The following is a 22,318-nucleotide window of genomic DNA, read 5'->3' as shown; positions in this document are numbered from 1 at the left end:
TTGAGGGTCAACGACCGCTCCAGACTGGGGGGTAAGGGGGGTGTGAGGAGCAAAGACTTTTCCGCGTCCACCCATTCATTGACCTTTTCGCGCCCAGAACTCCTGGCTACTTTTTTCGAGAAGCCTCATTTGAGTAGACGTCTGCTAACCTACTTTCTATCGTCTGTGCACCCACCAAGTCGTCTGTTTCGTGGAAATACGACGGTCAGATCAAGAGGAAGGGTTGAGGCAGGGAGCGGGATTCGAATTCATGCTGATTTCGCCACATCGCCTTATAGCGGTTCTTGATAAGGCTATTATCAAAAAGGTCGCTATATCGAGTGCTCCCCTTTTTCCTAGGAATTCCACAGGATGAAAGAAGTGTCTGAAATTAGGGCATTCAAAAGCAGGAAAAGGATTCAGCAATGTAATAGTTAGATATGGAATTTGAACCTTTTTGCTGGTAGTGCTAACACTATGTTGATAGGACTAACGTTTATTTATGTTTAAACTAGCAGGAGTGATTTCCCCCAAACTGTCTCGCATACTCTCGAATACACTTTTCGTTGCAGAAATAAACTTACAGGGCACTGGCGAACAATAGTTACGAAATATTAATCTTTGGAGTGAATTTACCACTTTTAGTGTCATCCTTGGCGAGTTATTTAGCGATTAATCCCTGTCTAGTGTCCAAAAATCAAATTTGGTGTTTTAAACTCATTTTTCCCAGAAGACTGAAATCAACATTTGATACGAAATTACAGTCGTAGTCACCACAACACATAACAAATACAATAGTTACGAAATATTAATCTATGGCGTGAATTTGGCGCTTTTACTGAATCTAGTGGAGAGTTATTTGGCGATTAATCTCTGACATGCGGTTAATAGAGTCTGAAAATCGAATTCGTGTTTTAGACATGTTTTTCACAACCCAGTAAGAAAAATATGTGACACAAAACTGCATATATAGTCACAAATTCTCATACCAAATTTGATATATTTAAGTCATTGAATTTTTTTAATTATCGCGTTTACATGTTTCTGAAAGTACAGACAGTCAACTCGTGATTGGATTTGGCACAAAATTTGGCAGGCCTCTGCTTTATAGATGTTAAATATGTGTACCAAATCTTATTTATCTAGATCTCTTCATATTATAGTTATCGTGTTAACTTATATTCGAAGAGCCGGACAAACGAACTTCCTCTAAATATATTTTACACAAAACTTGGTAGAAATTTGTAAATTTCGTTTAAAGACAGTATACCGAGTTTCAACAGTCTAGCTCAAAGTGGTTTTCAGTTATGTTCATCACAGACAGACGACGGAATTTTCCAAAAATGTATTTTTTGGAACTCAGGAAAGGCTAAAACGCGGGAATTAGTCAAAATATCGATTTCGAATTTTTTGACGACTGCTATATTTTCTCTGTACTACATATACGAGAAAGTAAAAAAGTGTAATAAATATCTGAAAAATTGCTGTTTTTTTCACTGAAAGTTTTTTAAGGGGGAAAAATATCCCTCTTTTTCCTTTAGGCACGTGCTCTCTTAGAAAAGAGGAAAGTGAGAGGGCATGAAAGGTCAATGCGCCGTTAAACCACTTCTGACCAACCGAAACCAGGTCAACCGAACCCACTCGCAGACGAAAGGGAAAAAACCAAACTGGTTACCGGCAAAGGTTAAGTCTGGATTGATAGTTAAGCAGGAAAAGATTTCACTTTTAACGATTCATACGTACGAAAATAGGACTCAGTCGGATAAAAGCGAGTTAATTTTCAAATATGTAGTTAATTCTCCTCTAAACGCAAGACAAATCAATGTTTCAAAGTGATAAGTAATTTTAATGGCAAACTATCTCATTAAACAAAAATTAACAAAAAATGTTAACACGAAATATTTGCCTTTTCCTGTAGTTTTTAAGACTTGTGTAATTTCCATTGGGAAATTTTGTCCAAATTTGTCAGTGGTGGATTAAGGATTTTATTACCCTACGCCAGTGGCGGATTAATTATTTAATAAATTTAGACATTGTCCCTCATTAGTATAAAAGTATTTTTTAAAACTGAAACTAAACATGAATGAATTATTGTAGGTTAATTATTTTATTTTAGCATTTTTGTAAAACAGTAAATATTCTTATCTATTTTTTTTTGTCTCATGATTGCAGGGTACCCACATTTGTGCTTAGTATTATTTAACCCTTTTACTATTGGATCAGCCCATCCGGCCGTGCTAACTCTATCCCGGCAGACCGATTTCTATTTCAAAGAAGGGTGTAAATGTGTTATCACCCAGGATGTTCTCGCTTTCCATCCTGCACCTCTCATTTGAAACAGAAATCAGCCCTCCAGTATAGAATTTGCATGGCCGGTTGGGGCGGAGTAGTAGTAAAAGGGTTAAGTAGATTTTCGGTGTTCAAAAATATTGTATCAACTAATAACTAGGTGAAATTAGGAATATAACCAATAATACTTGACAAAGCGTTGATCTTATCCCATTAATTTTAAAATTCGAAACATTTATTTTTTTCAATAAATTTATTTATTTGATAAATAGACTTTTTAATCAACTTGCTGGCTGCCTCTCATCAGCCCAAGACAAAGTTCGTTTGTCTAGTTCGAAATCCGCCACTGCTCTAAGCAGGACACATTAATTGTCACTTGTTATTTTAACCCATTCTCAATTTAATAAAAATTTGAAGCACTTATTTTAGGCCAATTTTTTTCTTTCTCGCATCCAAAACATTGTGATCGTCAAAAAAGTTCAAAAATGAGGTGTTGGGGAATTTTCCATACTTCAAACCTTCTTGAGTTAGAAAAGCACATTTTAGGGATCATGTGTTTTTATTTATAAATCGAAAATTCAAAAACGTATTTGAACTAAAGGATAAAATTTGATATATGACCTTTACGTAGAAGTTATTGATTTTTTCAAATTTGAACGAATTCCATCCAGAGGAAGTCTTTTCTTCCGGTAATTGGAGTAAAAAGGTAAAACGCTAGATAATAAACTTTGACACACAGGTTTAGCATCTACAATGTAGATTCTTATCATCAAATTTTGAGCCATATCTATCAATGAATTTACCATCTGCCAATTTGTGCTTTCAGGTGGATATAAATGCAATGATTTAAATTAATGAAGTTTGGTATATAATCTTATGACTACAGCTGAAGGCGTCCTGTCATAGAGGAGTTCGTCTTCTACGTGATCTGGGCGTCCTGGGTTCGAGTCCCGGTTGTTCTTCCTCTGTTCTATCTGTGAGTTGTGTGAATGTGCCCTCCTGCAAAAAGGGGTTGTGCAAACGAATGAGTGATGCGTGAGTGGCAAAGTCATACTATTGGCCCTAGTTGGTGCTACTAAAACAAGAGACGCACCCCCTATTGGCTTAAATCGCTGTCTTCGTAACAGCGGGCTTGTCTAAGTGCCATAAGAAACAACAACATGACTACAACTGTGATTCCATGTCAAATTTTGGATTAAATCGGTCGAAAAACACACACACGTCGAAAATTTATATCATTACGATAGATTCAATAAAAATACCAGATTCAAGTTGAATTTTATAATTATTGTTCGCTAATGCCCATAATATTATGCAAGGTAAGAGGGAGAAAATCATTATTGTACTACAGTATGAGAGAAAGTTTCGAGAAGATGACTCCCGTTGGTTTATTTTAGTAACTTTATGAAAATATATACATTTATTAATTTATAATTCTGTTCTCATTTATGATTTCACATCACCTACGTATGCACGCAATAGCATTTAAACATATGAAGTACTAAATGAACTTTGTGAAATACGTAGGAACTGTACCTATTATATGTGGCAAATAGTTAAACATTATCTGCTATTTTTTGAAGAAATTTATTTTTTTAGAAATGTTTTTATTTAGCAAAGAGGCTTATAATGGCTTTATAACCGATTTTCGAATCCTCTTGCTGCTGCTTTGCTTGCATGTTCGGGAATTCTACCATTGTCTAATCATATCACTGATTCTCCACCCCGCCCGAAGGCACACGGAAAAATAATACTGAATGACCGGACGGCCGCAACAGCAGCATTGGCGAGAACTGTGGTTGAGTCCTAAGGGTCATCACAGGCCACGGTACAACCCTTCACGAAGGAAGTACGTCCCGTCATCGATGGGAGGAGTCAGATCCCACCTATTAGTGTACCCTCCAGGGTGGCGAGATCCAACCACCTTACCGGAAACCTCTCAGCCTCATTTCGAGGTCCCCCACTTCGGGTTTCCGCCATTGTCTATGCTAGCCAGCGTGTTCTATCCTATCGTACCAGCTATTATTTTTCAGCAAGGATAATATTCTATCTTTTCGCCTAAACAACAGCAACAAAAATACTATATACTCAAATAAAAAATACTTTTCATAATCCAGTATGTGCATATGGGTAGAAAATTTAAATATGAAACCCGAATGTTGGAAGTTTTTTTAAAAGGATTCGTACCCTATAATCTGTAGCATCATATAATGAAAATGTCTTAAGTGGTTCGCCTATATATTTGTAATAATTAGCAAACTCGAAGACGACCAGAGAGTCCTAATCACGAAAACGAATTTGCCAATTTTTGTATTATGAAAGCAAGTGCCCTATGGATTTTTTTTTTGAATCAATGATCTCCTATTCTTATTATCTCCAGATTCGAGAGATATCACAAAATAAAAATTTGACCGAGTTCTCAGTTTCAATTAATTTCACCATTAAATAAAAATAACTAACAAATCAGAATATTCTATATTTATTTCGTAGTTTAAAATTGTACTTTCTTTTGCTATGGTTACATGTTGTTAATGAAAGTTTGTTGTTATGACTAAAAGAATGCTATAAATATGATATGTGAATAGCTAGTTGCCGAAGGTAGCTAGTAATGATTAAATTATCATTACACAAATAAATTATTATGTATCAAATGATAAAATGTCTTATTTGTTTTTATTTCAAATCCTACTTTTTATTAATATGGGCATTTGAAATTATCCGAGTAAACCTAAAGATAAGTTCGAAAACAATTCTGGTCGAAAATTATCAGATGCTTCAAAATTAAATAAATGAAAGTTAATTTCAAATTAAATGGAGATTTTAGGGTTCATAATATTTTTTAAAATTTTAGTTTAAATCATTTATATCAGTGGTTACTCTCAAAAAGTGTGTCCCATCTTCGATTTCCATACAGGACTGCGGAAAGATATTATCTAAGATGCTAAATCTCAGATAATTTTAATTCCATTTCCAACTTATTATATTTGTATAAAGTGGGTATTTCAGCACTTGTTGACACAAAGTGAAATCATCGTGTGAAAATTAAAATGGAAAAGGTAAAGAGAGTAAATATATAAATTCAATAGATAATAGTCTAAAATTATAATAGATAGATAATAAAAAAAAACATTAAATAGATAAATTCGAAATGAAATTACTTTCTACATCTAGATCCATGCAAACGATTCACATTTACCAATTCATTCGGACCAGAATTAACCAAATCATTCTAACCCAAACTAACTAAATCATTCACCAAAGCCAAACCATTCTAATCCAAACCATTTACCATCTCAAAAAATCTTTTATCAATCTTATTAATTCTAACAGAAAAGATAATATAACAGAATTTTTTAAAAGAACAAACTAAACCATTCACCAAAGCTAAACCATTCTAATCCAAACCATTTACCATCTCAAAAAATCTTTTATCAATCTTATTAATTCTAACACAAAAAATAATATAACAGAATTTTTTTAAAAGAAAAAACTAAACCATTCACCAAAGCTAAACCATTCTAATCCAAACCATTTACCATCTCAAAAAATCTTTTATCAATCTTATTAATTCTAACAAAAAAGATAATATAACAGAATTTTTTTAAAAGAACAAACTAAACCCTTCACCAAAGCTAAACCATTCTAATCCAAACCATTTACCATCTCAAAAAATCTTTTATCAATCTTATTAATTCTAACACAAAAAATAATATAACAGAATTTTTTTAAAAGAACAAACTAAATCATTCACCAAAGCTAAACCATTCTAATCCAAACCATTTACCATCTCAAAAAATCTTTTATCAATCTTATTAATTCTAACAGAAAAGATAATATAACAGAATTTTTTTAAAAGAACAAACTAAACCATTTAAAAAAGCTAAACCATTCTAATCCAAACCATTTATCATCTCACCAAATCTTTTATCTCTCTTAATAAATCTAACAGAAAAAATAATATAACAGAATTTTTTTAAAAGAACAAACTAAATCATTCACCAAAGCTAAACCATTCTAATCCAAACCATTTACCATCCCACCACATTTTTTATTTCTCTTAATAAATTGAACAAAAGGAGATAATATAGCAGAATTTTTTAAAAAGAACAAACCAAACCATTAACCAAAGCTAAACTATTCCAATCAACCATTTACCATCTCACCAAATCTTTTATCTCAGTTTAATAAATCTAACAGAGAAAATAATACAACAGAATTTTTAAAAAAGAACTAACTAAACCGTTCACTAAAGCTAAACCATTACTATTAAAAGAACTAACTAATCCATTCACCAAAGCTAAACCATTCTAATCCAAATCATTTACTATCTCACCACATTTTTTATCTCTCTTAATATATCTAACAGAGAAGATAATATAATTGAATCTTTTAAAAAGAACTAACTAAACCATTCACCAAAGCCAAGCCATTCTAATACAAACCATTTACCATGTCAAGTTATTTTTATCTCTCTTAATTAATCTAATAGAGAAGATAATATAACAGAATGGTTTTTAGAAAAATTTGATTTTTTCAGCTTGATGGGGAAAAAACCCCGTTGTTCTTCAACATATTGTGCAAATGAACTAAGACAGCTACGATAACATGATTTGTCCCAATACTATTATTATCAATTACAAATTAAAGAACTATATTTTAACTATTTCAGACATTCAATCACACGGAAACGTACTTTAATTCCAAACAGATGAGAAATTGCTAGAAAAATTTCTTCATTTCGATACTTTCTTGCTGCCTTGAAAATATTGTTCGTTTCAATACCTTGGACTCTGAACTTTTTCTTTCAATACATTTTATCACTAAAATATTTTTTGCCTAAAAAATATTTCTGTTTGCAACATTTCTAGAAGTTTATTTATAACGACCTCGAAAAACAAAAAACAAAAAACAAAAACAAAACTTATATGAACTGATTCCCAAGGGAAAAAAGAAGAACCTTTGCTGGAAAATAATTTGATGCGTTTTATAGGACAAATTGAAAAGGTTTATTTGTTCTAAATTATTCCAGATTCTAAAATTATTAAATAATACTTTCTGACCCAAAATTCAAGTAAACATAAAAATGTTAAACTAATCAGTTTAGCCCAATAAGATACGAGGAGGTGAGGTAAACAAACATATTCTACTGGACTACTTATGCCTGAAATGCTGTTAAAAGCTTTATTTTAATAAATAATTCTAATGGCAATGCGATGAAAAACATATATAAAAGAAAAAAATATTGAAATAACTTTTGTTTTCATATGGAGTTTTAAAGAATAATTGGAGTAAACGGAATAATTCTTAAAAATAAAAGTGGATAAGACGTAAGTGACTTGTTATATGTGCTAGATTAAACAGATGTGACAATTTTTAGAATCCTCATAAACCAGACTATTTCCCAACAATATATATATTTTCGATCAAGGCCACACAAAAAGACAATAGCAATAATCTTATAAAAGAAAAGAAAAGCATTATATAAAAAGTGAAAAAATATTATTAAGCTGCAAAGCAGCCATATGACACGGAAATTGTTTTTATAAAAATTTTGTGAATGTCTTTATAAAGATATTTATTTAAAAAAGAACATTTTACAGATTAAAATTTTAAAAGGTAAATTTTTTTCTACTCAGGGTATATTAAAATATTTTTAGGATTTAAACAATGGATTCGATTAGCTTACCATATTTGATTAATTAATTAATTAGGTCAATTCATAAGTCAGTAACAAATCAAGACATATACCATTTTGAGTGAGATAAAGAACTGAAAAATCTAAGTTCCATCTTATTGAAAAATTTGCCAGAACTTAGGCCAACCTACATAACTTCATATAAAGATTGATAAATTCGGTGGTAAGCATATTTATCATGTTTCTATAAAGGATTAAGTTAATTTTAAAATTTTCATTTGTATATTGTTATCTCTAATAAATCACAATATATTGTTTTATTGACAGGGCGCGTTCTTAAAAATAAAAGTTTATCTCCTAGTCTTATTTTAGACTATTCATTTATTAGCAAAGATTGTTAATGGATAATTTTTCATTTTCTAAATTTATTAAAGAAAACTCTTATTGAGTTATCTTCTTTCAGAATTTACAATAAATGTTAATAAAAGAAATTAATTACTCATTCAAACCAAATTGATTACCGATTACCGATTAACCCCACCGATTAAAACCAAAATTAAATTTGATACAAAACTCCAATTGCAGTCATACAAAACACAAACCAGATTCGATATATTACTGAGCTATCGATTTTCATATTTCTGAAAGAACAGACCGGCAGATGTTTAACTCTTTATTGGATGTGACTCAAAATTTGATATGTTTCTAGATTATAGATGTTAATTCTGCGTATCGAATTTTATATATCTAGCTATCTTCGTTTTGAAATTATCGTTTTAAATTATATTCGAAAAGCCGGACAGACAGACTTCCTCTGAATATTTCTTGATTAAAATTTGATAGAAATCTGCAAATCGGTGTAAAATCCAATCAAATTCATCTGTCTAGTTTAATATGTTTATCAGCTCACAAAGATAGTTGTCACAGGCTGACAGTCAGAGGGATAGACATTTTCCAAAAATGTTTTTTTTTCTTCTTTTGAACTCAGAGAGATCTGAAAAATAGAGAATCGTCAAAATATTGAGTTCGAATTTTTTGACGATTACAATACTTTTTTAATACTGCGTATACGAGAACTAAAAAAAAATCGTTTGGTTTCTTATAAAAATAATTCGTCATCGAAACTGTTCTACATAAAGGGAATCATAAGATGAAAAGTATTAATACTTTCATAATAGACCATATTAAATCGAGTAAAAAGAGTTTGAATTTGACTAAGTAGGTTTCACAGAATCATTGCGACAAAGCCAAAAATCCAGTAACTCTCACTTTTTACGTGGAACATCGGCTACCTGTTTGTTTAACACAGAATTTCGGGTTATTTGTTTTTATTCACTGCCTGAATGAGCAGCAAGCTGTGAGAGAGGCGTTCGCTCTGAGTCATTGGAACAGCGAACGAGAAACATAAAAAGCTGTCAAAAACAAAGCGTTTTTGCCGCTTACTCACGTTCGTCGAACGTAGGCGGAGTTCATGGGGAAAGTCCGGGCGTTTCCGCGAATGTCCGGCACTGACTGAACGGGAAAGCCCATGAATGAGCAAAGATGAACATTTTTTTATGTATATTTTTTGGATTGTCAAAGTAGCTTGTAGTAAAATAACGCAAGCAGATTTGAGAGAAATAAAAATATAAAGGAAAAGCAGACGATACGATAAGAATATGATTGTCAGAAAATGAAACAAATTAATAAAATAAAACTGAAGTAAACATTGTTCTCTTATACTACTTATATCATTACTGTTGCTTCTGGTGGAGGCTCATACTACCTCAATTAAAGTGGTTAGTCAATTATATAACGGGATTCAAGAGTTGATTTACCAAAGACTTTTTATAAATTTCTAGTAAATGAAATTATTTACTAGTAAGTAAAGGTGAATGGATTTAATTCATTTATAACATATTATAATTGCAGCAAATGCTCAAAATCTGATATATATTAGCGGATTTAGGTATTTTAATGATCTAGGCTGTGGTCATTATGAAGCCAGCCCATATTTTAATAAAGTGATTATTTTAGTTTTACATTCCCTCACATTTTTCCACCATGCTAATATTTAATGTGGTGAATCCTCTTTTACTATATTAACATTTTGAAAATATATTTGCTATGATTTTAAACAGGTCTATATCCACATTTGTACATAATATTATTATATTTAATCGGCAATTCCTATTGTTTGTTTATAAGCACTCAAATAACTAAGAGAAATATATAGGAACCAATTATATTTGCTTATGTGCTAATATTATCTTAAGATTTTACTATTAACAGAATTTGTATTGTTTTTTTAAATATAAAAATTTGCTCACTTATTTGGGAAAATGGAAAATAAGTTTCTTTAATCGCTTATATAAATTACTATTACCAGCATCCTCTTCTCAGCCTAGCAGCCCTTAACTGCTGAGTAGTTTGTCTAACGATAATTCCGCCCCAGTATATATTAACATATGATTTACATAAGTAGAAGAAAGGCTCACACTTTGAATTTAAATATGTTAAATTAATTAATGTATCATAATTATGTCCTAATATGAACAATTCTAATTAAAAAATTCTTACTTATGAAACAATTGTTATTAAAAACACAGGTATATTAACTTTTGGATCAACCTGTATTTAAAATAACCGAAAAGTCATTCTTTAAAACAAATATGTTTTTTTTATAGATTAATGTATAATTTTGAATTCACACAAGGGATATTGAGAAAAAAACTGAAAGTAATAAAAAAAGCATGGCATTAAAATTGCTATAAAACTAATAGTTTAGTGTACTTGTAATTACTAATAAATAGCATATAATAATCGCCATTCAATTATTTCGCCTAGGGAATTTTTGTTTCTAAAGGGCTTTGATAATTTGGTGTTTTCGTGCATTATAAAAAATCGATGATTAAAATTATGAGTAAATATTTGAAAAAATATGCATGCATATTAAGAGCATAAAAAATAAACTGGTTTTTGTCAAAAATTTCAAGATTTTTTAGACCTCCCTCAGTTCAGAAACCCGACCCCCCCCCAATTTTTTTTCAAATTATTTTTATATAATCCTTTGTTGTTGTCGTATCTCGACTTATACATGTGATGAATCAGAAATGGAATGACAAAGTTTGATTGATTTATTGCTTTTTTTATGCCACAAGTACCAGTTTGGATAATTTTTATTTTAATAAAGATAATAATTCTTTTTAATTCTGATATAAATGAATATTCTACATGAAATATTGAAATTGTTAAACATTAAAAGTTGATTAAAATAACAGAAAATGAATAAATCTAATTCGGTTCGTTAATCTATAAGATAATGTAACTAAAGTAGAGTGAATTAAATTTGATATGTTTTTTTATAAACAAATCTATTATCAATTTATATGATTGAATTTTTTAAAGCCCCGAGAATAATATTTTTGTTTTCGGAAATACATTAGGATTTGCCCTCCTAGGAATTGCCTATTAAATATAATAATATAAAGAAAAGTCATTATGGATATGTATTCATGTTTCATAAACCCCCCCCCCAAAAAAAAAAAAAAAAAAAAAAAACTGGGATGAATACACTTAAAATCTTGCACACTTGTTATATAACACAAAACAAAGAATACAGTCGACTTTTTAAAACAAAAAGTTTTAAAAGTCGACTTAAATATTCACTTAATTGGAAATTAACCAAATATTTTCGTTTTTTCCGCAATAAATTATTTTGTAAGAAATATATATTACATCATCTTAGTATACAAAATTTTATCTTTTCTATGACACCAATAAATTTTTTCGCAATTCTTGTTAATTTTTCAAATTTCAATAAATAACTTAATAGATGCAAACAACTTTGAAATAAAAAAAGAAAAGAAGATTTATCGAAAAATAATGGGATTACAAGTTTGTTTAAGTAATGGTGAAACTTTGAATTACTTTGCATTTTTTTATATTGTTGATGTATTTAAAAAATATTTTAAGCAATGCTTTTTATTTGTTTTAAAAGACTAATTTTACCATATTTCTAACACTATTTTTTTATTATTAAAGCACAAGGATACATTTAAGAAACTGTAGCCAGAATACATTAGAAGAATTCTTTCTGAAAGAATCTTAAAAGAAAAGTTTTTAAAGTAAGCGGTTAACAATTTATACCAGAAACAATTAATAATTTGATGTACTGATGTAAAAAAAAAAAAAAAAAAAAAAAAAAACGATTATCGGAGGGGTTTAAAAATCGTCTGATTCTACTGAAATATCATTTTAATAAAAATAATAATAAAGCTTTTTATACGATTAAAAGAACTTCATAAATCTACATTGCATATTATAATATTTTATACAAAATTAATTTTTACTGTAATAGTAGACTTGAAAGTATTTTAATTCTAAACAACGTTAGGTATACCAGCTAATCACGTAATAAACTTATGGTCCCTAAAACAATACTATTCGGAACAAACAAAATTAATCCTATTTTTCTTTCAAAAATCGATGGTCACACCCCGTTTATTAAAGTATGTCCAAAAATAGAGATCGAATTTCGAGGCTGCACGTGCCTCGCGGTCCACCAACAAATCCCACCCTCAGGGCCATAAATGTCGAAGGAAATAAGTAAGCCACTCAGGATCCACTAATTGTTGGGGTCAAGGCCACATCATGGAAGGGGCCCCTTTTAGGGTACCAACAGACGCGTTGGAGACCATCCAATCGACTTCCTGCTTGCACAGAAGAGCATCAAAGGGTTCACGGGCCCGAAGGCAGAAGAGACAAATAAAGTTGCTGCCACCGTGAAAAGTGAAAGTTACCTAATTATATAAGTGTAGCACTTAATCTTTTTCTCCCATGATGGCTTCCGCTATAAATAAATGAAAAAAGAAAAATTCGTTGGGAAGAAATGCCCGGAGGCGTTATAAAGTGAGCGCAAATGGCTTGAAGGGTATTTTTAACTTATCCGAACAATAACTGATGCTGATCGGAACATGATAGTTCCCAGATAGATAGTGTGACGGGCAAGTAACAGGGTTGGAGAAAGTGATATTTTTAACTTTGTTAATTAATTGTTATCTGAGGGAAGCTTGAACACTGACTTATTTGGTTGCAGGCCCTGTAATTCCAATGTCTTGGACTATCCATCGTTTAAAGACAGCTTTTTCTTGTCTTTAGGGAGCTCGTTAATCATGTTAATAGGAATTCTCCAGATAATTTTAAATGCGCATAAGCTAACCATTGGAAGAACCACCCCCTTCGAATCAGTTTTCAATGTGTAATATAGTTAGAAATTGAAAGAAATTAAGAAGCACTCTCGCCTTTAAACTTATTGGATTCAAAATTTAATATGTATTAATTATATCTTGACTATATATATATTTTCATTTATTTAGCCTTTTGCATGACTCATGACTTTTGCTGTCAATTAATTAGTAGACGATTTTGCTCTAAAATGGGTTGAAATGGTTGAAACCAAATTCTATCCATTTTTTTTCATTGCGTTTTCTGAATTATTATGCAAAAATGCATCACAATGGATAGTTTAATTTCTCAAGACTATTTCACCATATATTTGATAGAAACAGCTAACGATTTTTAGTGTAAACACTGTATACTAAATTTCATTTGTCTAGCTGTTTTCGTTTCTGAGTTATTTAGATCATAGAGAGACAGGAATAATTCCATAAATAATTTCCTCTGAGGAAAACTTTTCTTTCTATATTTTTTATATACTATACCTTCTTTTTATATACTTTGTATAGCAGAATGAAAAGGACGCATTTAATTTGAAATCAGCAATAAAGGATATTAAGTGGTATATCAAAGATGAACGTTATATAAGTCAATATTTATTACTTCTCCTGTAAAATTTAGCTTTAAGCAAGGCAAATAAGTATATAGTATTTGAATATAAAAATATGATATACTGATATTCTGTCTAAGTGATAAAACCTAAGAAAAGTCATAAGACATTTAAACTAACTTGCTCTTTTTTTGCTGATACGACAGTTTTGCTGATACGACAAGTCAGATATTATACCCACTTTTAATATATTGATTTGGAAATAAAGTTTCAGGAACTTTTTTAAATTACAATACCATACAATTATCAGAATCGGCTCGAGCTGAAAAATTAAGAAATCCGTGCTGAAACGGAGTCACGTTAATTTGTTTCAAAAAACGCATGCTCCTACAGCAGAACAAAACCAAAAACTTCTGGACTCAAATAAAATTGGACTTTTCGAAGTAAAATAAAAAGCTCAGTATAGTAAAACAATACATTTTAATTTTGATGTTACTTAAATTACTGCACAGATTGTTATAGAGAGTGTCTCAGAATTCATAGGCAAATTTTAAAGAACAGATAAAATACACATAAAGAAGTATTTTTTTTTTTTTGTATTGCAATATGGGATTGAAAATGTTAAGTGTAGGCAAAAACAAGAAATGATGATAAACGACTCTTTTCCGCTATGATTTGTATTTTCATACACAAAATGCCTCGGCGCTTCCTTTCTCTTTCTCATGACGTAAATTGCTAATTCACGTAAAAAATATTCTCTAACAATTAAGAATCATTTGAAGTTGAGGTAATGCCATTCAAAGTCAATAAAATTGTTTTGCAGACGTTTTTATAATTCATACTAACAAAAACTGAGTTATTTATTTATTATTTTTTCCCCCAAAAATTCTCTTTTTTTAAAGTTATATCACTAAGCTTTTAAATCGTCTGCTCTAAAAGTATTATATGGATAAAGACCTTTTCTTCATTTTTTCAGCATTTCTTGTTGTTTCCTCCTACACTTTTCATTTCTGACTCTATTTTGCTATATAGAAATGTTTCTTTATAGATTTTTTATCTACCGTTAAAATTTGGCCCTTGAATTCAGAGATAGCTTGTATATTCGTTTGCTTATACTTTGATAATCGTAGTTCAGTATCCATTGATCTGTAATTATCAGCCTATTTTCCCATAAATATCAGTTCGGAACTTTAATGTTTATACTGCTACGGATCAAATATTTCTAAAGCCATATCCGATGTATCAGAATATATAGTAAGACACAAGATGTCTAAAAAGTTGATGTCTCTCATTTTTAAAACAATATTTAACTAAAATCTACTTTGTTTTTCAGAGCCCAAATGCTGATTTTTTTTAAATTTTAATATTTCTTTAGTGCATTGCGAGATCAGTGTCTTTCTTACTGGATCAAAAACACAAAAATCGCCAAATCGATTTCTGCCCTTTAAAATAAAGTTGTAAGCATTGTTTTTATAGCGAGTATAAGCCTCTAAAACATCAATTTTGTTCAGGAAGTGGCAAATTTACAATGCAGCGCAAAAAATAGACATTTTTCTGTGAGCGAGTGATTTTCGTGGAAAATGACACAGAATTGTTTTTTAAGTGATTGTCTTGGGCGAATAAATCACGGAAACAAAAATTTGTCGGACACACATAGTAAGGTATTTTTGGTAGGAATTCTCTTAGATAGCATTTCTATGTTCAAGTTTTTTTTTGTCTTTTCTTCTCTCTTACAATATTTGATAGAGACGTTGATGCCTAACACGCATCACTGAAAAGGTGTTTTCTTTTTACCTCAGCAAAAATGTCACATTGCAATTTGTCTTCGTTTATGCATCGTTCTCGTTATTACGATGTTTTGCATTAAGCGTGATGAATCCTTTCCCAATTCAGAGTTTAAAACACTTGAAATTACATTCCAAATGTGTTATTTAAAAAGCAGAAAAAATAAAATTTAAAATATAAACTCAATTCAATTCGCAATCATCATTTGAATATAAAATTAAATGTTACAACAAAATCGAAACTGAAGGAATGATTATCGAAACAAACTGAGCTAAAATTGAGTATTTCCTAACCATCTAATCTTTCTCTATTTCCTAACCAAACAGAAATAGAGAAAAATACAAAAGCAAGACAGATTATTTCAGTAAAGGTAATTATTTTAAATTCTATATTTTGAAATAAAATGACAGAAAATGACGGTCTCAGTGAACGATTTGTTTTGCCGGGGGAAGTTTTCATTTTTCCGTGAGTTGATAGGATATAGTATTATATAATTTTCAAAATTGCTTTTATATGAGGTCATCTGCTTCTCATTTAATTCCATATTTGCGAAAGTGTATAATAAAAAATAACTCCACCAAACTAGAAATTATTATATTTCTTATAATTTGTACAATAAATTTTAGAGATCTAAATAGGATTATTTAATTTGTGCTTATGTTGTACAAAAATTATCGATTATTTTATAAAAATTATGTTGGTGTTCTACATATAGCACATTGGAAAAATCGACATTCAATAAAGGCGTCAAGAATCGAAAAGTTTTGGAATCGTTGGTAGAAATAGCTCAATGTATCAAGAATTGGAAAATATTGTTATAAGTTCTATGATAAATATTTAAGAAAGGAAAATTATTTATATTTAGTTCTTAAGAGCGGTTATTGCAATAAATACTGTAAATATTATTATGCATTGTTGGATTATTTAAAAAAAATTGGAAATTTTAAAATACATCAACATTTTTGATATTATGACTATAATAATATATTAATATAACTAAGAAATTCTGATAAAAATATGCTATTAGAATGAACAGCAATGATTTATCACATTTTGAAACCAAACGATATTATTTATCAAACGATATCTTTTTTTTTGAAATTTGAAACCAAACGATATCATTCTTGAAATTTAAAACCAAATGATTCCTTCTTGAAATTTAAAACCAAATAATATCAATTTTTATCAAACGATATTTTACGAAATCTTCATTTTGAAATTGAAGAATTGGTAAAATATCGTTTAATAATATACAAGTTCCAGAATGTTGTTCTAAAAAGAGTTTACTTAATAGTGAAACAAAGAAAAAAAATTACATTATTTTATTTTTAACATTTAATTATTTTGATACCATTTTTGAGAAACAAGAATGGCAAATACTTGAGAAGATTATAAATAGTTGATAACATAAGTTATTGTACTTTTATCAATGGTAAGTCAATAAATCAATCTTTGAAAGTTCTTTTAAAAATTTGAGAGATTTTTTTTTTTACTTGGTAAAATAAATTATCACTTCAATGCATTCTCTAATATCATGTCTTTAATTGCGATAATATTTGACTTTTAAAGAAGATGCAATGATTATCGTATTAAAAAGAAATTTCTTCATTATTTCATCTTCCTATAATATCGAAGGAAAAATCATCTTCGAATTACTATCAAATATTGATAAAAATAAACTTCCTAAGTACAAATAATATCGTTTCGGAAACGAAATACAAATAAATACACTATAAATTACACGATAAAATAAAAATTGCCAACAAAGTGTGAGATTCCAAATAAAAAACTAATTTTCAATTCATGTAAGCTAATATTATAATTGTAGCTGCAGAAAATATATGAAATAATTTGTTGCAGAATACTACGATACTCTATCACAAATTTTTCCATGCTTTTATCATACTTTAAATCACTTAGTGATACTTTATATTATTTAAATTAGAATTGCACAAAAAATTAATAATACATGACATTTCCATTCGGGAATATTTTTACCAAACGATAAATGTTTAATATACGCCCAAAGGCTGTTAAAATCTGGATTTAAACAATTAAGTGATAATTTTATATAAAAAGGAAATAATGCTACAATTTAGCCATGCTCATATAAAGATAATAAAGTCACTGTTATACTAATTAGGCATCACATTATATTGTTACAAAACAGTTGTGAAAATTAAATAAATATCCTCAAATTGTTGCCTGTGTCATGTGCTTGTTGTGTAATGTTACAAAATACCATATGTTGCTGACTTTTGTACTTATGCTCATGTTTTTCTGTGTGTGATTTTCGACAAACGATATTTTGATAATATTAGTGATGTAAATGCAAACAAGATTTTAGATATTGATATACATTACATTTATTTTGTTTAGATGGGATTAAATACAGGAAATAAACTTTAGAATTCACGTATAATGAACTAAGATATTCATACTATATAATTAAAAAAATATTTAAGAAACGATATTATGTTGATATTTGCTTATTAATTTGCAAAATAGTAATAATTAGTATTATCAAGTGTAGAAAATAGTCGAATAATTAATTGTAGTTGAAGAGTGTTTGAAAAAATGTATACATATGCATGGAGAAAAAAGCTTTAAGATGTTCAATTTTCGTTTGAGATTACTTTTTGATAAAAGGGGAAAAAATTGTGAGTATTAAAACAACATAATGATATTAAAGGTAAACAGAAAACTAAAATTGAATAGTAAAGCTTAAAAACATCATTTTAAATCTGAAAATATTCTAAAGAATTAAGATCATTTTTTAATCAATGTAATCAACATAAATGAGATATAGACTCTTTTAATTGTATAATTAAATTTTTATTTAATCATTTTCTTCAACAATTCTGTTCATAAAAGCAATGTCAAAGCTGAATTTATTTTATACCTTCACCCTCTCCAAGGATATCGAAAAGAAATATTACAAGAGAAAACTAATTATTGCGTCATTGGTAAAACGTTATATTTCTTAGCAAAAATATCTAATTATTAATGAAATTATTAAATGAAATAACATTTTAAAGTACATTATCACTAAAGTTAGTAACAAATAACATTAGTGAAAGCTTAAAAAAGAAGAAAACACGCAAATTGATTTTACGCTTTTACAAAGTCCTCGCTTTTAAAGATATAATTTCTAAAATATAATAAAATGTTTAATTATATCAAAAGTATTTTCAAATAAAAATAATCAGTATCGTAAAAGATATATGATTTAAATTAATTTTTCAAAGAATTAAAGGAAGTTTTATCGATATATATAAATGTATCGTAATTTTTTATTTTTTTTTATTTCTAGAACTTTATTTCTTCATTTAAAAACGCTATATAAATCAGAGTGGTCATGAAATAAACAAAATAAAAAACCAAAAAAAGTATAATATCAAAATTAATTAAAATGTTCAAGTAAAAACTGCGACAGAAAATGTAAACATTTTTTCCGCTGAAAACATTTGATTATCTGCGTAGCTGCGTAGATGATCAAATATTGCAAATAATCAGCAAAAAAACAAAACTGAAAACACACACACACATAAATTTAAATAAAAATCTTTTTTTAATTATTTTTAATATTATTGCGAGGCCTACAGTATAATTATGATTTAATAATCAGATGATTTATGTACTACAAATTGTTGTTACTTTTTACAAATAAATAAATATATAAATAAAATCAATCATTTGTTTTTAATTATTTTTTGTTATTAAAACATTTTTTTTTTTATTTAAGATTAAAATTCTTATAATAAGATTTTTTTAGAAAAGCATCCACAGATAAGCGGGAGTTAAATACGATTAAAAAAAAATGAATCTAACATTTTAAATAAGTGAAACCCAAATCCAATATAAGCTGCTAGGACTCATGCGTCCTAGGCTTGAACACTGAGGTGGTCAGTAGGCCCTCAGGACAGGCCTACTGACCACGACGAGTGACCTAGTGGCGTGAAAAATCGAAGGGTTGACTTACCGCGTACGCTGATAGGGGTGAGTCGGCCTCATGGTAGAGAGAGGACGGAGAAAATAATCGCATATTTCGACGCTTAAGCAGCGGCGTAGATGGAAGTAGGCCATCCCCGGTCACGGCCAATAAAAAGCTGGCCGAGAGTTTTCACTGAGAGGTGAGTGACCGCTTGGCCTACATACGACTCTCGCTGGTTTTTCATTCACCTTTTTTATTATTATTCAACCGCGAGGATTTAGTGTGTGTGTGTGAGAGCTCAGTTTCGCTCTTTGTTTTTTGTTTGGTTTTTGCCGTCCCCCCTCCCATATTTCCTGGAGGCCCGTTGGACTCAAACACGTAACTCGTTCGCTGTTGGCAAAAGGGGTAATCTGCATATTTAGGTTTTTATCTCAGATTACGCACGCCTAAGGCAGGATTTTCTACCTTTCTTTTCCGTTGTCAATTTTTTTTTCTTTTCTTTTCGTTGGTGTAGTTGCGTGGCCGCAGGATGTCCAGAAGGGAAAAAAAGAAGTTAGTAAAAGGATGCATGAGTGTAAGAGGAAGATTTGAAATTCATCTGCAGAATGATTTTTTAAACTTGTTTTATAACCGAAGGAGTATTCTCAAGGAAATATGGTGGTGAAATTGTAATAAAATTTTAATTATTAAGTACATTATAAAAATTATAAGCATTTATTTTTTTTAAAATTATATAAAAAAGTTATTATAAAATTGTGTAGAGCAAGAGATAAATATTTGAGGATTGAAAGTGGTTGATAGTGTCTTATAGACCTTATAGGAAATTATTGGTAGTGTCTTAAAACCTAAGAAAAATATGTTGAAAAGTCGCATCCACGCATCTACACACACACACACACAGAGAGAGAGAAGTACACATCACACACGTACTCACACACACACACACACACACACACACACACACACACACACACACACACACACACACACACACACACACAGAGAGAGAGAGAGAGAGAGAGAGAGAGAGAGAGACAGAAGTGCACATCACACACGTACTCACACAAACACACACACAGATGCAAACTCCTCTCTCTCACACACAGAGAGATGCGCACACACATACACACACTCACATACACTCACTTGCAACACCTGCACGCAACTCACTCACTCACAGAGAGAAGGAGAGAAAGAGATAGAGTCGCACTATCTCTTTACACCCACACCCACGCACACACACTCATACACATAGAGAGAGAAGTGCGCACTCACACGCACATAGAGAGAGCGCACACATACATTCATTCCCAGAAACTCCCACATACTCATGCAAACCCACTCGCTCACACACAGAGAGAAAGAGAGAGAGACGCACATCATATACACATGATGCACCCACTCACACACACACATGCATCACACAGAGAGGGAGACGCACATCACACTCGTACTCACACAAACACACACACACATATAGAGAGAGAGAGACTCTTTCATATAGAGAAAGAGAGAGAGAGAGATTCGCCCATACATGCACCACTCAAACGCATGCGCGCGCACACACACATACAAACTGAAAAATGAAAGTTAAAAAAAATCACAATATTCTAAAATTAAAATAACAAGATTGGTCCAAAAATGAGAACAAAAGATAAATAATTGAGGACTGAAAGTGATTAACGTTTAAGTACCAAAAAATATTCAAAACGTTCAGAAAATATTAAAATATAATAATTTCCTCAAGAATGCACAAGTTACAAAATTTGAAAGTTTTAACATATTAAATAATGAGTGAAAACTCCACCTCAACAAACATTACCCAAATTAATTAAATGAAAAATTGCAAAAGAGCAACTTTTTTTTGTATAAAAATGGCAGTAAAGAGGTTTTTAATTTTTTTAACAATTTAAAATATAATACGTAATTAATAAATGCTTTCAATTCTAATTGATATTATCCTAATAATCACAGTAATAAAATTTTTAATAGTTTAAATAAATAAGCAAATAACTTTTACAATAAATGGAATACTGAACTTTAAATACAGTGATATTACAATAAAATTTCAAATTAACAATACCAATGATATCTCATTCTTATTGTTACAATTTTTTTTAAAAAGTGAGAAAAATTTAATTAATTTTTTTATTGAATTTCTCATACAGAAGTAAAATGTTCGAGTGAAATGAGAGCTTTAAAAATTATTGATAAAAGATCATTGAGGACACAAAATTTGTATGAGCTTTACTAACGGAAACAAAGGAATAAAACCAATTTTTCACGGTTTTATATTTTGATTCGAAATATAAAATTATGTTAAGAGGAAATTGAACAGAATACTATAAATGCAAATTGCTAAAAAATTTAAATTATAAACTTTCAAATTAAGTTCCATTCTATTTCAAATTTAAATGCTCAAGCGAGCAAATTAATTTAGAGGTAAGGATTATATAAGTTTGTAAAGAACAAAACTCAAAGTAAAAATATTTTTTTTTTTGTTTGACACTAAAAATATTATTTCTATTATAATTAATCCTTTTTGAGGAAAATATTTACACACAATAATTATTTTTAAATTACTGATGAATACAATAATTCTGGGCTTACATAATGCTTTTTTTCATAAGTAGTAATTATTACTGATACCGATTAATAATAACAAACTTTGAAACAATTTCATGCGGAAATATTCGAAAGTTTCAAAACTTGACTGAAATACAATAAACTCACGATTTCTCATCTTCTTTTTGCTTTACCTTTAATCTTTACTAATAATAAAAATAAATGTTTATGTTTTGACATTCTACAGGCCAGACCATTTATCTACTGCTTTTAAATTTTGTCACTTTTGACCTTGGAGAGTAGATATGTGCATCTCAAAGCGAATTTTGAGACTTTAATTAAAACTTTAATTAATTAAAAATTA

The 22,318-nt window shown here is 29.7% G+C and overlaps 2 protein-coding genes across 4 annotated transcripts in view; one reads left to right on the top strand and one right to left on the bottom strand.

Annotated features, from left to right (window-relative positions):
* LOC129981312 (hormone receptor 4-like) overlaps positions 1-22,318 on the bottom strand; it is a 270,236-nt gene that overhangs the window by 110,421 nt on the left and 137,497 nt on the right. The window contains exon 1 of one of the 3 annotated variants that reach the window (XM_056092101.1): positions 19,438-19,470. The exons of the other annotated variants lie outside the window; for them this stretch is intronic. The gene's annotated coding sequence lies outside the window, so the exon portion shown is untranslated. Of the gene's footprint in view, positions 1-19,437; positions 19,471-22,318 lie in introns of those variants that run through there. 3 annotated transcript variants of the gene reach the window in all.
* Positions 1-22,318, top strand: part of LOC129980727 (piggyBac transposable element-derived protein 3-like) — a 128,236-nt gene that overhangs the window by 49,533 nt on the left and 56,385 nt on the right. The gene's annotated exons all lie outside the window — the stretch shown is intronic.

The sequence above is a fragment of the Argiope bruennichi genome, chromosome 8 (assembly GCF_947563725.1).
Source record: "Argiope bruennichi chromosome 8, qqArgBrue1.1, whole genome shotgun sequence".
In the NCBI taxonomy this organism is placed as follows: domain Eukaryota; kingdom Metazoa; phylum Arthropoda; class Arachnida; order Araneae; family Araneidae; genus Argiope; species Argiope bruennichi.
Note: the sequence above shows the minus strand (reverse complement) of the source record. Positions and strands in the feature narration are given on the sequence as shown.